Source organism: Plecotus auritus, assembly GCF_963455305.1.
Source record: "Plecotus auritus genome assembly, chromosome: 5".
NCBI classification, from domain to species: domain Eukaryota; kingdom Metazoa; phylum Chordata; class Mammalia; order Chiroptera; family Vespertilionidae; genus Plecotus; species Plecotus auritus.
Genome location: NC_137776.1, coordinates 106,058,755 through 106,073,054, shown reverse-complemented (window position 1 = coordinate 106,073,054; position 14,300 = coordinate 106,058,755).

The following is a 14,300-nucleotide window of genomic DNA, read 5'->3' as shown; positions in this document are numbered from 1 at the left end:
CTATGGGGCAACGACCCCAGGCAGACACACTAGCTGTGGTGACCTTGGAACTTACATCTCTGAGGTAAGTTCTAGGCACCCAAAGGGCCTCTGAGAACAGGCCGTGTCTAACATATTAGGGCCCATCTGCTCCTCAGTCTTCCTCTTTCTCAATACAAATCACCCCCTTTCTGTCCTGGGCTTGCACAACAACACAGAAACACTTGAGTAATGTCTCTCCACAAGAAGGCACAGGAACCCTGATCTAACCCTTCAACACACCGCCCAGCATGCACATGTGTGTCAGAACCAACAGTGAACACTTAACACGGGCCATGTCCTGCCACTCTGCCCCAGCCCTCAGACTAATAGCTACCCTCAGGAGCTCTGTCATTTCACAGCCAGCAATGGCTGCAGAGAGTTAGAGGAGGGCCACGGAATGGGCAAAGTGGGGCTGGCGGTAGGGGTTTCCAGAAACTTCCATAGCTGCTGTCCTGTTACATGGGTCATGGGACTGCAGACTGGGTGAGGTCCTTCCCCTTCCAGCTCCCAACAGTGGAAAGTGAAGGCACAGTAGGAAGCAGGTGTGAGCGGTGACAGTGGGACACAGTTGTCTGAACACATCCCCGCTCAGAGGAACTGGAGCAGACCTCGTCCAGGAGAGTACGCTGCACACCGTGTACCCCTAATTACTCAGGACAGGCGGCCTTGGACGTTTACTACTGACACAGACCATGGTCTTCCTGCCCCTGTGCACTCCCCTCCCCCTTTAAAAAGGAATCCGCCTTTGCAGACGTTCCACAGAACACCACCCACGCTCCACATCTGTTTTCCGTCCCTGAAGCAGGAACATGGACTGTCAGCAAAACCCTCATCCTAAAGGTAAAGGGCAGGGCAGAGGGCGCGCCATGGGATGGTCCACAAGAGGAAGTCATGTGAAGACCTGGGTGGCACAGGGAACAATTCGGGACAGCTCAGGGAACCGGGCCCTATCTTGGTGGAAGGTTCCGGGCCGCCCTGCCCGTGTGGAATCCCGGCCAACAAGCAGCTCCCTGGGCTGAGGAGGAGTGAGCTCTGGGCTGGAAGCAGGGGAGAAGCTCTGGGCTGCAGCAGGTGGAGGACCTTCCAGCCCACCCTCGGGAGGACATTTCATTGTGGACTTGGCCACAGACAGCCCCACTGGACAGCTTTCTGGCTCAGACCACCCTCCCACTGCCCCCATTCGCTCTAGTGCACTCAGTTCAAATCCCTTAGAAAGATGCTGCGGGGCCAGCTCCAGGTGCCCGAAGAAAAGCACACAGGACTGGGCTTTCCTGAGACCACCCTGTGCCACCCCCACGACATCGCCCACTACTCCCCCCACACACGTGAAAGTGGCTTGTCTCCCCTCTGGGAAGAACCCACGTGCCTGCTGCCGTCCTTTCTCCACACCCAGGCATGTCCCTGAGCCACCCTGACCCCCCTCTGAGGCGCCCTCCTGGCCAGTGCTGTCACAGGTTCCCACTGGCTCCCAGCCTCCCCAGGTGACAGGTCCTTGGAGGCCCAGTGCTCTCTCCCTCCCCTACTTCAGTCAAACTGAGTTTCCCCAGTGTCACATTTCAACCCCAAGTTTTGAGGGACAGCTCAGTGTTGAAAACATCCTCCCTCCAATCTATAGTCTTACCTCCTACTGAAGCCACCCCCACAGGCTCATTCACTGACCACTGCTGCCTAGTAGCCTCCACAATGAGAAAAGTCAAGTCGAGGATCCAGAGAGTGACCTGCTCCAACAGCTGCTCAGCATCCAGTGGAGGGAAGGTTTGGATTTAAACAGTAGAATGTAGGACTCCAGGCATTCTGCAGCGGGGGAGGGGCAGAGGACCATAGGGCTGGGGTGGGTCGGGTGGGGGACGTTCCATGGAGGGCTCTGGCAGGTAGGCAAGAACCCGCAGTTCCTTTCGAATTTAAGAGGCAACACAATTGGTGTGTGGCTCTTCAGGCACTTTATACATCAGTGTTTTTAGATTCACAGAACAAAGTCTTTACCTGATGTGCCCTTTATCTCCGTTCTTGGTCCATCAACCTAGTTCTGGGTCCCTCAACCTGCTTCCTATCTGGTCTTGGTTTACTTCAACACAGGCTACAGTTTCTGAACAAAATTCAGAACATGCATCCTGAAAAAATAATAGGAACTTACGGCTCATGGAACTCAGTGTTTGCAATTAGGATTGATCCCGGCAAGGCAGCGTGCTCAGTTGCTGTGTGCACATCATTCCTTAGGAAGCAGTCCTGTGGCCCCAAGTTCCGCCCAATGCTGGGAGCCCTGCAGATGCAGCCGGCCCAGCCTTACAAACAATCCCCTTTGCTCCAGTCCATCAGGGCAAGGCCCTGCAGCCACAGGGCAAGACCAGAAATCACCACTTTTTGTTTCTCAGAGTATTAGGTTGTTCAATGTTTAATTGTTAACCTTTGATTTTAATATAATGTTTTAAACAAGTAATGCCTTTGCATCATTCACAGTCAAGTTGTGCAAAATGGAAAATGCAGAGAGGAGTCTCTCCCACCTCCTTCCCCTCGGAGCACAGTCTTCTTCCCCACAGGACGCCAGTGTTACCTGTTTCCTTTCAGTCTTTCCAGAGATATATCAGGCAACCAAAAGCAAATGCATGCTATTTTCATTTTTACAAAACGCTCTCGGCTTTTTCCTCTGGTTAAAAATTAATACATGTTCCAATATATTTATTTTATATGTAATATTATTTATATATACTACAATGATTGTCTTTGTACTGGTAACATGGTTCCTCTCTTTATTTCTGGAGACTAGATTCTTAGAACAAGAAGTCCTAGAGTCCCTTAAAACTCAAAATACATGAAAGAATAGGTGGCCAGATTTAGCAAATAATGGATGCACACTTGAGTTTGATTTTAAGATACACAATGAATTAGTTTTCAGGAAAATTTTGTCCCATGCAATATTTGGGACATACCTCTACTATAAATCTGTTTGCTGTTTTCTGTAATTTAAATTTAACTGGTATCCTGTGTTTATCTGGCAACTCTATCAAACAAGTAACTTATTATGCTATTATTAGTTACTCACCTCTGTAAGAAGAACTCCGAGTAAAGAGACTCAAGCGTGCATCTTGGCTTCACCACAAAACACAATTGCACATACACGTGACATGCACACTCTTTGGAGGATATGGAATTTGTGAAAGCCATCTAGGCTCATCGGGGTTAAGGACAGAAATAAGAGACAGGAGGACAAAAATTCTGCTTTCACAAGTTAACGGTGTTAACATCCTAAGGTCCTGGTTTTCCTAGGTGTTAAAAGGCACTACACATGAGGTGGATGTGCACTTTGAGAGGAAGCCAGAATTCTATTCACCATGTCCAACCCCCATTCATAAAAACCTGCACCCACCTAAGTCCTAGCTTGCCAGTGTGAGCCTAGAAGCCCTGCTCATTGGCCTCCAAATGTTCTCTCTGCATCATATAACCTTGCTCTTTGGAATCTAGGCTCATCATGCCATGTGGTCCCATCTGCATGTGAATCGTGGTCACACACCTTAAGAAATTTGTTTGATTCTCATTTCCATATTGTGCATAAATGTCAGTTTATCACTATCCAAATGATAGGAACAAGCATTTGTGTTTTGTGAAAGGAGAGGATTGTTAGGAAATTGATCAAGGGAGATGAGAGGTCACAACTTTGGAGGATTTCAACCTAATCTCTTGGGAGTCAATCTTCACTCCCCCTATAGCAGCAGAATTCCTACTGATGGTAGGGTGTTGGGGAAGAGAAGAGAGGTTTAGAAGGTAGTTCCACATTGTGAGAATTCATTTAAAAAGAAGCCTCCTATTGGCACTTAAGAAGTTCCTTGCTGCCTGCAAGGAAAAATTGACTCAAAGAAGCTGAGATGAGATGAGAGCAATTCAAGCAAAATTATGGTGGTCTTTATTTCAAAAAACTACTGGGGATTGAAAAAAATGAACAGCTTGAAGACATTTATTCGGATTTGAGCTTTTATCTCGGAGGTAACCTTAAATGACTTTCAACCAATAACTTTGTATTTGAGGGAGGTGAGGGAATATTGTACTCAGTTACTCAGAAAAGGAGGCTTCCTTGTTGCTTCTTCCCGGCGTCCAGTCAGGGAACTGGTTATGTCCAAGAATCTCACTCATGGTTTTGATAGGCTTTTAATGACTCTTCTCAGGGCCAGTGTTATAAAAATTGCATTGGGGAAAAATTACCTGGTTCCAATACTGCAATCCCTTTGTACTACATCAAAGTCCTAGGCACAAGAAGCAGATATAATCAAATGAGCTCAAAGGTAATCCAGGAGGACTGGCCATGGAAGGGGTAGTGAAAAGTGCTTTGGGCCATCTCTCGGAGTATTCCTGCAGAAAGGCCAAGGGAGAGCATTTAGTACTGAGGAAGACATCTTCCGGGTATGGATCAAAGCTTCAGAAGACAGCCATCTCCCCCCAATCATGTAACACTGGAGGAATGGCGAGATGCCATGTTTGTGTTTTGTGCAGTTTTCAGTCTGTGCACTTGGAGACAGGTAGTGTTGTTAGATGTGCGCGCTCTTCAGAGAGATCCTGTGGGGTGGAAATGCCCTACTCTTGCAAACGACCAGGAGGATCGGATGATTTCAGTTTCTTTGGAAAGCATGACAAACTCAAGTCAGTAAGTTGATTCTGCTACTATATATATGTTTTATTACGCTGACACCAGCATATACAACATGTTTCAGGCCGACCTCTCCCTAAACTCTGTCGCGAGGGGGCAGCTAAGTGTATGCACTGCACGTTTGCAGCTTTAAAATGGCAAGTGCTCACTGCACACGTGCTGGGAGGTCCTGAGGAGGAGGACCTGCAGGAGGCTTCCCAGGGCACCCCCTCCCTCCACCTCTTTCCTCTGCTACAGGGACAGCCTGGGCCCCTTCCCAGGGTGCCTCTCGCCAGGACCCAAGAGCACGCCCACTGGGGGCGGGGCTCTGTCCTGCAACTGCTCCCAGTGTCCATTGCGGGGGTTGGCTCCCATAGGTGCGCATGCACTAACGGCAGGGAGGGTCCCCAACTGCCTCCCAGACTGCGCGTGGGGCCTGGCATGGCGGCCTCCAGAGTCCGTTTGGTAAACAGCAGGTAAGGGGCACGTGGCAGATATCCCCCCTCTTCTCTGTTGTTCACCACGTGGGCTATTTGCCCCCACACCGCTCACTTCCGGTGGTGTTTCCCCGGGGAATGGATACTAACTGGCTGTGTTGGGGCGGGGCGGTCAGTGATGCGGGGCCTACACTGGGTCCAATAATGCCTGTGAGCTGTCCGCTTGGAGCTCGTTCTGTGTCCCCCGCTTTCTGAATACGCAGCTCCCGGCAGTTCTCCCGAATTTCAAAGCGTCCTCCGGTTCAGCAAGAAGCTGCGCGCCTCATTGAAAATGAGTGGACAGGGCGAAGCCTCCCCACTTCCCCAGAGTTCACGAGGCCTGCCTTCCCAATGGAGCCTCTCAGCCAGCGGTTTCCTTCACCCCGCACTCCGCCAATGAGGGGAGCGGCCTTGCTGACTAACAGTAATGCCTCTGCCCCGAAGCCTGGGATGGCGGGCAGGCCTGGGGTGTGTGAAGCCTGGGATGGCGGGCAGGCCTGGGGTGTGTGAAGCCTGGGATGGCGGGCAGGCCTGGGGTGTGTGAAGCCTGGGATGGCGGGCAGGCCTGGGGTCTGTGAGTCTTCACTTCACTAGGTGGCGGGAATCTGAGGTGTGTATTCAAATGTGTGCGCTCGCTTTGTGGATGTCTGTGATCACAGGGAGGTCATGCATGTGTTTTTGTGAATGTGTAGGGTTGAGTGCTGTGTTTGGAGGGTGTTGAGATGTAGTGCATGAATACTCAAGGTGATGGTGGTTACAGGTTCGTAATTTGGTGTTTGCTGAAATGTTACCCGTTTTGTTTTTCCCCCTTTGAATTCCAGGTTTTTTTTCTACTGGCCGATTTGGAAGGATTATCTGCATATGCATAGGGCAATGTTAGGACCAGTGCAGGCATTCATTAGCTTGGGTGTATGATCTGTGTTTTGTATTTGGGGAATGTAGACGGATTATTGTGTATTGGGACATATTGTATGGTTATGTGTATTTTTGTGATCTATGCTGTTTCAGTGTGCACAGAGCAGGGCTGTGACTATTTTTAGGACTGGTAGGTCTTGTATATGTGGGTGTGCAGTAGTGTTTGTATGATTTGGTGTGGGGTGTGTGGCTGTATTCTGCAAGATGGAAGAGTTAATTCTGTGTGGGAATTTGGGAGTGTGGGGTTATGTATACACAGGTAGTGTGGCATGAAGTGTATTTGGGACATAAGTATAGGGAGATAGGTTTGCATATTTGCAGTGTACTGGGTGTTTGTGGGTCTATTTGGGGCTTGTGGAGAGTGTGTGTATGAAGTTTACATGTGTATTTCAGGGCCATGGCCGTGGGGAAGGATATTTGCTGGAGCTACGTTTTTGTATTTTTCAGTAGGGGGCTCTAAGGCTTACATATTTTGGGTAACGAGTATGTGTGTATTTGACGGAGAGAGGGGTCTCTGTGCTTATACAGGGGAGTGGGAGGATTGTGTCTATATATTAGAAGTGTGTAATATGGTTATTTGCAGTATTTGTGGATGTGAGAGCTGACTCATTAGCTAGGGGTAATTTGGTATTTGGGAGTTCTTATATGGTTTGCTGGAGATATTTCTATGTGTCTTGCACATGTATACTGGTGTGTGTGTATATCTGTCACCAGGTGTATAAATTGTCAGTTTGCTCATAGGTTATGGGGTTGTTAGGTGTTTTTAAAGTATATTTGGAGAATTCTAGAGTGTTTCTACATGTGTTTGGTTGTAGGTAGTAAGCAGTGGTCTGTTTGTATATTCAAGGTGAGGGAAAAGTGCTGGTGTTTCTTCACAAATACCCAGTATACTACAAATATGCCAACATATGTCCCTATATCTTATGTTCCAGATACACATGTAATGCCACACTACCTACATATACATAACCCCACACTCCCAAATTCCCACACAGAATGAACTCTTCCATCTCTCAGAATACAAAGTCATACAAACACCACATCAAATTGTACAAGCACTGCCTGACACCAGCATATACAACACCCACCAGTCCTGAAAATAGTCACAGACCATACATATCTATGGTGTCCTTTTATATATTGAAGAGGAAAGGTGACGAGGTTTTATCCTGGAGAGGTGGCATAATGTATAGTGTTTGAGGGGGCTATATATTCAGGGATTGGGAATATTTGCATGTGTGTGTATTTCCATAGGTGTGTGAGAATTGTGTATGCACATTAGTGAGAGTTAAGGGATTGTCAGTGCTTTTGTGTTTTGCATGTATCTATCTGAGTGTGTGGGGTGGATATTCATGAGTGGTTTGAAGTCTGTGTATTTGGGATTTGTGAGTGTGTCAGGAGGCTTAGGGTCCTCCTTGCATCTGTTCCAGAATGTAATGCTTGCAGAATTTGGTGGTATTGTTTGTATGTGTCCTCTCAGTGTGTGTGAGGTGGACTTATATGTATTTGGTAAGTAGAGGTTGTTTGTGACTCTGTATGTATTTGAGTTCCTAGAGCTTATGAATGGGCTGTGTATTCTAGGGAATGTGAGAGTTCACTTTGAGTGTTTGAAAACAAAGAGACTGTGTAGGGTGTGTGTGTGTGTGTGTGTGTGTGTGTGTGTGTGTGTGTGTTCAGGAATCATGGAGTATGTGTATTTTAGGGCTGTGAGATTGCATATAGATTTTTTTGGTGTGGCACATGAGAGTCTGCGTGTGTAGGTATTCAGTGTACATCTGGGTGGTATGTTGATTGCCCATGTTTGTATTCAGGCCCATGTTGTATGTATATAGTTGTGGGACTAACATGTGAATATTCAGGGTGATTAGGGTTTGTAACAATTTAGGTAGTAAGAGGTGGACTATCTGTATATTCAGTGAAGGTGGGGGTAGAAATGTACCTATATGTAAATTAATTTTTGTTTATATGTCTGGGGTGGGAGTTGAAGGTCCTACTCAGTGTGTAAGTAGGTATGAAAAAGGATGGGGTGCGCTGGAACTGGCTCATGCTAGCTTGAGATAGTTGATGTGCTTGTCTCTCCTGGGCTCTGTGTTCATCAGGTAGGTAGCTTAAAATTAGTCATGCTGGGAATATTTGTACCAGATATTCACCACAAATGCAGTCTTTCCTGCACCCCTTGAGTGATCAGCATTCACCAGCACCCCACTAGTGTGTGTGAAGCAGGAATATTCAGGCATCAGTGGGCATATGCATGGGAGGCTCTCCGTGAATTGCAAGTGAGGCATCTGTGGCTGTGGGCCTTGTATGTGTGCATGGACCCTGGTCATTCTGAATCATTGCATTGCTCTTAATCAGGTTGGTCCATTCCTTAGGGCCAAAGAATTGCCACAAATGAATTGCCTCTTCATGCAGGTGGGTTCAGGGGTGTCTGTCCTTTAGGCAGGTAGACACTTCTTTAGCACTTCAATGGTCCTGACATCGGGGACCCTAGATAAGTGGGCCTGGTAGACAGATAGCCAGGCAGAGCAGAACCTTCCCAGGTGTGTTATTGGTGTGACAGGGAGCAGTCAGGAAGTCTTGGGGCTTCCTGGACAGGAGGTCAGATGGCCAAGTGTTCCCCAGGCAAACTCCCTAAGAATCAGCTGGGCAGCTACAGGCATTGTGGTCCTTCTGGGGTATGGCTGGTTGTCAAGGACACCCTTCATATGGAGTCCAGGTGGTGAAAGTCTACAGAGCCTTGTGTCCCTGCATCCATCTGCCCCATGGTGGTATCTCAACTAGGTGTGTCACTAGTTCTCAACCCACCTACCTCCATGGAAACCTCAATCCTTAGGTATTGGAAGTACTTTAGGGGTCAGTGAAGTGGCAGGGATGGAGATGGGGAGACTTTGGGCCTATAGAGGGCTGGAAGCTGAGACCTAGAGAGACTGGGGGTATTACTCTGATGAGATATATATCTCTGACATTCCCAAACCCTTTAGACATGCTCTCCTTTGTTTTCTGAAGGCCTGAGATGCTTCTGGCACTGACATGAAGCTCATCTCTGCCTCACGTTTTACTGAGAGGATGGCATGGCCTCTTTCCTCTATTTCATATTTAATTGCATACCAACCAGAGGGAACCACATGATCAATATAGCCACCAGCTGACCCCACAGCTGCCTCCTGGCTCCCTTAGTTCCACCGAGGATTTCTGGGCCTTCCTTATAGTGAGTCTCCTCCTGGCCTTTTCTTGCTCATGGTGAATCCTCCAACAGAACGTGCCAGCCTCACTTGCTTGAATGCCCCAACAACTGCTTCTCTTAGTACAAGCAGATTCTTAGTGGATCTCACTGCCCCCTTCATAACCTATCCCCAATAAAATGACAGTGTGTTGCACTGATCATATTGTGTGTTGTTGGTGGAATGGGCTGTGCCTGCTTTTATATTTTAAAAAGCTTTATATTTTAAATAAAAATAAAAATGTAGTATCTTACCTAATAATAGACAAACATGTAAATTGACTGACCTCCACTATGCCACCAGCCAATCAGGAGTGATATGCAAATTAACCCAACAAAGATGGAAGTTAATTTGCATACTCAGCCACTGAGTGACAGGGGGCTGGACACAGGCGTTCTGCCTTACCACCGGTCTCTCAGGGCCTCTGGCAGCGTGGAAGGAGGGGCCAGAGTGGAAAGAGGCAGCTCCCAGAGAGGAAAGAGGCGGCTCCTGGCCTGAGCGGAAAGGGGATGGGCCGGAGTGGAAAGGCGGTGCCGGCAGCCAGGGAAAGGAAAGCCCATTCTAGCACGAATCTTCGTGCATCGGGTTTCTAGTAGTATGTATACAAGGTAAAGTTGTTTGGGGCTTATTTTTTTATTTGCTTGGTTTGCTTTTGAAACAGTAAGTCACGGACCCCGAATTTTAGTGGGGAGGAACAGGAATATTTTAGTATCTTGAATTAGCACTGAAATATCCCACCAGGCCTGACCAGTATTGCTCAGTGGTTGAGCATCAACCATGAAAAGTGGTCATCAGTTTGATGATTCCTGGTCAGGGCACATGCCCGGGTTGCAGGCTAGATCCTCAGTAGGAGAAATGCAGGAGGCAGCCGATTTCTCTCTCATTGATGTTTTTATCCCTCCCTCTCTATTCCTCTCTCTCTAAAATCAACAAAAACATATTAAAAACAAAGAAAAGAAAATATCCCACCAGGTGAAATGAACGGAAATTGCTGAAATGGCTGAGGTTGGACAGAGCTGCTTATTCTCGGGCTGGTATTTTTTTAGATTGTATGTCATAGGACATACCCTGCATTCCCCCTTCACTTCATGGACAGAAGGAATCCTCTGCTTTTTTTTTTTAGTCTAAATAATTAAAATTTTTGACACAACTGTGGCACCCATGGAACAGCTGCGAGCCCCAGAACAACGCTCCCCAATTGGCGCAAACACATGGGTTCAGAGGAGCTCTACACTCCACCACGGAAAGGTCAGATTTCACCTGGGATAAGGTGAGGTCTCTGGTCCCAGCGGAAGAGAGGAACATGCGTTTTGCGGGAGCTGGAGGACCAGGGATGTCTGTGCCTAGAAAAATCTGTGGCTGTTGGGGCTGTCGTGATCTGTGAATGTGGAAGGGGGTCCTCAGAGCTGCTAACAGAAGGGCTCTCTAAAAAGCAACCCATTTTGATCTGACGTGCAGGGACACCCTAAGAATTTCAGGGGTGTGCCGGCTGCCTAGACTTACGCTCAGCCCCGGAGTTCGCACACTTGGGCTTTTTCCTCTTCAAATCCTTGCTTCTGATTACTAAGCCCAATACATAGGATCACCCAGTTGGGGACACCCTGGGAGACTGCAGGGGAAAGTTGTTTTTCTGGAACCTGGGGATCGGAGTGGGGAGTGACCATCGGAGAGCCAGCTCTGAGGCAGCCCACTCCCACAAACCGGTAGTGAGTGCCACAGGGATAGAAGGCTCTAACACTGCCTAGAGAGGCCATAGATAGACCCGGAAGTCAATCCAGAAACACTGCCACCCAGGGGCTGAATCACAAATTGACTCTTGTGTAATCAAAAATAAAGGAATACGAGAAATTAAGACACACTGCCTGCTTAAAATCAGGACTGGCTTACAACACTGAAGAGCAGTGGAATGCAGGGAACTGCAATACTGTCCGGACTGAGAAACAGGCGTGCCAAACAGAACAACAGAGGAAGTGAATGACCTTCACTACTCCACATTTTATTTTTTATCTTTTTATTTTTTTATTTTCATTTTTTGCATCTTTTACTCAAGAAACTAATTTTTTTCTTTTTTCCTCACTTGATTTTACCTTTTTAATTATTACATTTTTATTTTCAATCCGTATTATCACTACTGCTATTTTATCTTTTTTTTTAAAGTGTCATTTTATTTTCTCTTCATTTTATTTTGGGATTAGTGTTCTACATTCTATTTTTATCTTTCCTTTAGCATCGTTTTACTCTATCTCAACTCTACCTTTATGCCATCACTCTCTTCCTAACCTTCCCCTTTTCAGTGTCCTGTTTATATCCCTTTCCTGCTTCAGATTTTCCCTATTCTTTCTGTTTACCCCTTGTTAAAATTTCACCCTACTTACATATCTAATCTCCAATCCCCTGCTCCAAGTCCATACACACCTCTCTCTTCGCTGTCTTAACTATCCAAAAAATTGTTTTTCTCTCTGTCCTTTTGTTGTTGTTCGCTTGAATGTAGATTATATCGAATTTTTATGCTTTTTTGTGAGATTGTTTTGCTTATTCTTTTTTTGTTTATTTTTTTGTTTGTTTAGTGCTTCTGTTTTCCCTTGCCTCACTCAATATTAGTTGGTGTTGTAGTTTGTATTAATCCCCAGGTACTTGTTGCGGGCATTTGCTGGGATTAGTGATTGTTCTATTGGAGTTTTATCCCCAATATATATAGTCTGTTCCCCTTTCTCTCTTAGTCTCTTTCTTGTCTCTCTTACTTTTTTTCTCTCTTTTTTTTCCCTTTTCCCAATTTCATTTTGACACTCCTTTTTTTTTCTTCTTTCTTTTTCCTCTTCTTCCTTCTCTCCTATCCCCTAATTTGCCTTTCTCTGGTGGTCAACTTTATTGGAGATTATTAATATCGTGAATACATTTCTGTTCAGTGCCTTGTGTGTTGCACCTGGTAGTGCTGTATTTTGTGCCTTTAAATCAACGCAGGAGAGAGAGAACTACATAACCAGACACCCAGAGAAGAGAGACCATGGGGAGACAAAGAAACAGCCCGCATATGAAAGAAAAGCAGGCATCACCAGAAAAGGAAGTAAACAAAATGGAGGCAAGCAACCTTCCAGAAAAAGAATTCAGAGAAATGGTCATAAGGTGGCTGAAAAGAATGGAAGACAAATTCGACAATATGAGCAAGAACCAAGAGGAAATGAAGAAGAACCAAGAAGAAATGAAAAATGACATCGCTGCTGTAAAGAACTCAATAGAAAGCATCAAGAGTAGACTAGAAGAAGCAGAGGACCGCATCAGTGAGCTAGAAGACATGATGGGAAAAAATAACCAAGTAGAGTAACTTCTAGAAAAAAAAATTAAAAGGCAGGAGGAGAGCCTAAGGGAACTTTCGGACAACACAAAACAAAACAACATCCCACATAATAGGGGTTCCAGAAGGAAAGGAAGCTGAGCAAGGAATAGAAAACCTCTTTGAAGAAATAATGACAGAAAATTTCCCTGATATAGGGAAGAAAAAACCCACACAAATCCAAGAAGCCCACAGAGTCCCAAGCAAAATGAACCCCAAAAGACCGACGCCAAGGCACATTATAATTAAATTGGCAAACACCAACGACAAAGTAAGAATCTTAAAAGCGTCCAGAGAGAGACAGAAATTTACATACAAAGGAACCCCCATCAGACTAGCAACTGATTTCTCAACAGAAACTCATCAGGCCAGAAGGGAATGGAATTAAATATACAAAGTCATGCAAAGGAAGGGTCTGAATCCAAGAATACTGTACCCAGCAAGGCTATCAATCAAAATTGAAGGTGAAATCAGGAGCTTCACAGACAAAAAAGGACTAAGGGAATTTATTACCACCAAACCAGCAATGCAAGAAATGCTAAAGGGTCTGCTGTAAAAAAAAAAGGAATAGGAAGCGAAGAAGGAACACAGGGGTAAAGAATAGGAATGGCGACAAATAAGTACCTATCAATAATAACTTTAAATGTAAATGGATTAAATGCCCCAATCAAAAGACATAGGGTAACAGATTGGATAAGAAAACACGACCCATATATCTGCTATCTACAAGAAACCCACCTCAGAAAAAAAGACGCACACAGACTGAGGGTGAAGGGATGGAAAAAGGTTTTCCAGGCAAATGGAACTGAAAAAAAAAGCTGGGGTAGCAATACTTATATCTGACAAATTAGATCTCAAAGTGAAGGACATAACAAGAGATAAGGAAGGCCACTTCATAATACTAAAGGGAGCAATCCAACAAGAAGAAATAACTCTGGTAAACATATATGCACCCAATACAGGAGCACCCAAATACATAAACTCCTGGAGGATATCAAGGGAGAGATTGACAGCAATACAATCATAGTAGGAGACTTTAATACCCCACTATCACCATTGGACAAATCCTCTAAACAAAAAATCAGCAAAGAAACATCAATCCTAAATGACTCACTAGACCAGATGGAATTAATTGACATCTTCAGAACATTTCACCCCAAAGCCACAGAATATACATTCTTCTCAAGTGCACATGGGTCATTTTCAAAGATAGACCATATGTTGGGACATAGGCAAAGTTTCTTCAAATTCAAGAAGATAGAAATCATATCAAGCATCTTCTCAGACCACAGTGGCATAAAACTGGAAATCAACTACAATAAAAACAACCCAAAGAAATCAAACACATGGAGACTAAACAGCATGCTATTAAACCATGACTGGGTTACCAGAGAGATCAAAGAAGAAATAAAAAACATCATGACAACAAATGACAATGAAAACACTACAATCCAAAATCTATGGGACACAGCGAAAGCAGTCTTAAGAGGGAAGTGCATAGCTCTACAGGCATACTGCAAAAAACAAGAAACAATGGTAATAAATTACCTAACCCAACAACTCAAAGAGTTAGAAAAAGAGCAACAAGAAAAGCCCAGTGTAAGCAGAAGGAAGGAAATAATAAAGATCAGAGCAGAGATAAACGACATAGAGACCAAAGAAACAATACAAAAGATCAATAAAACCAAAAGCTGGTTCTTTGAAAGGATAAACAAGATTGA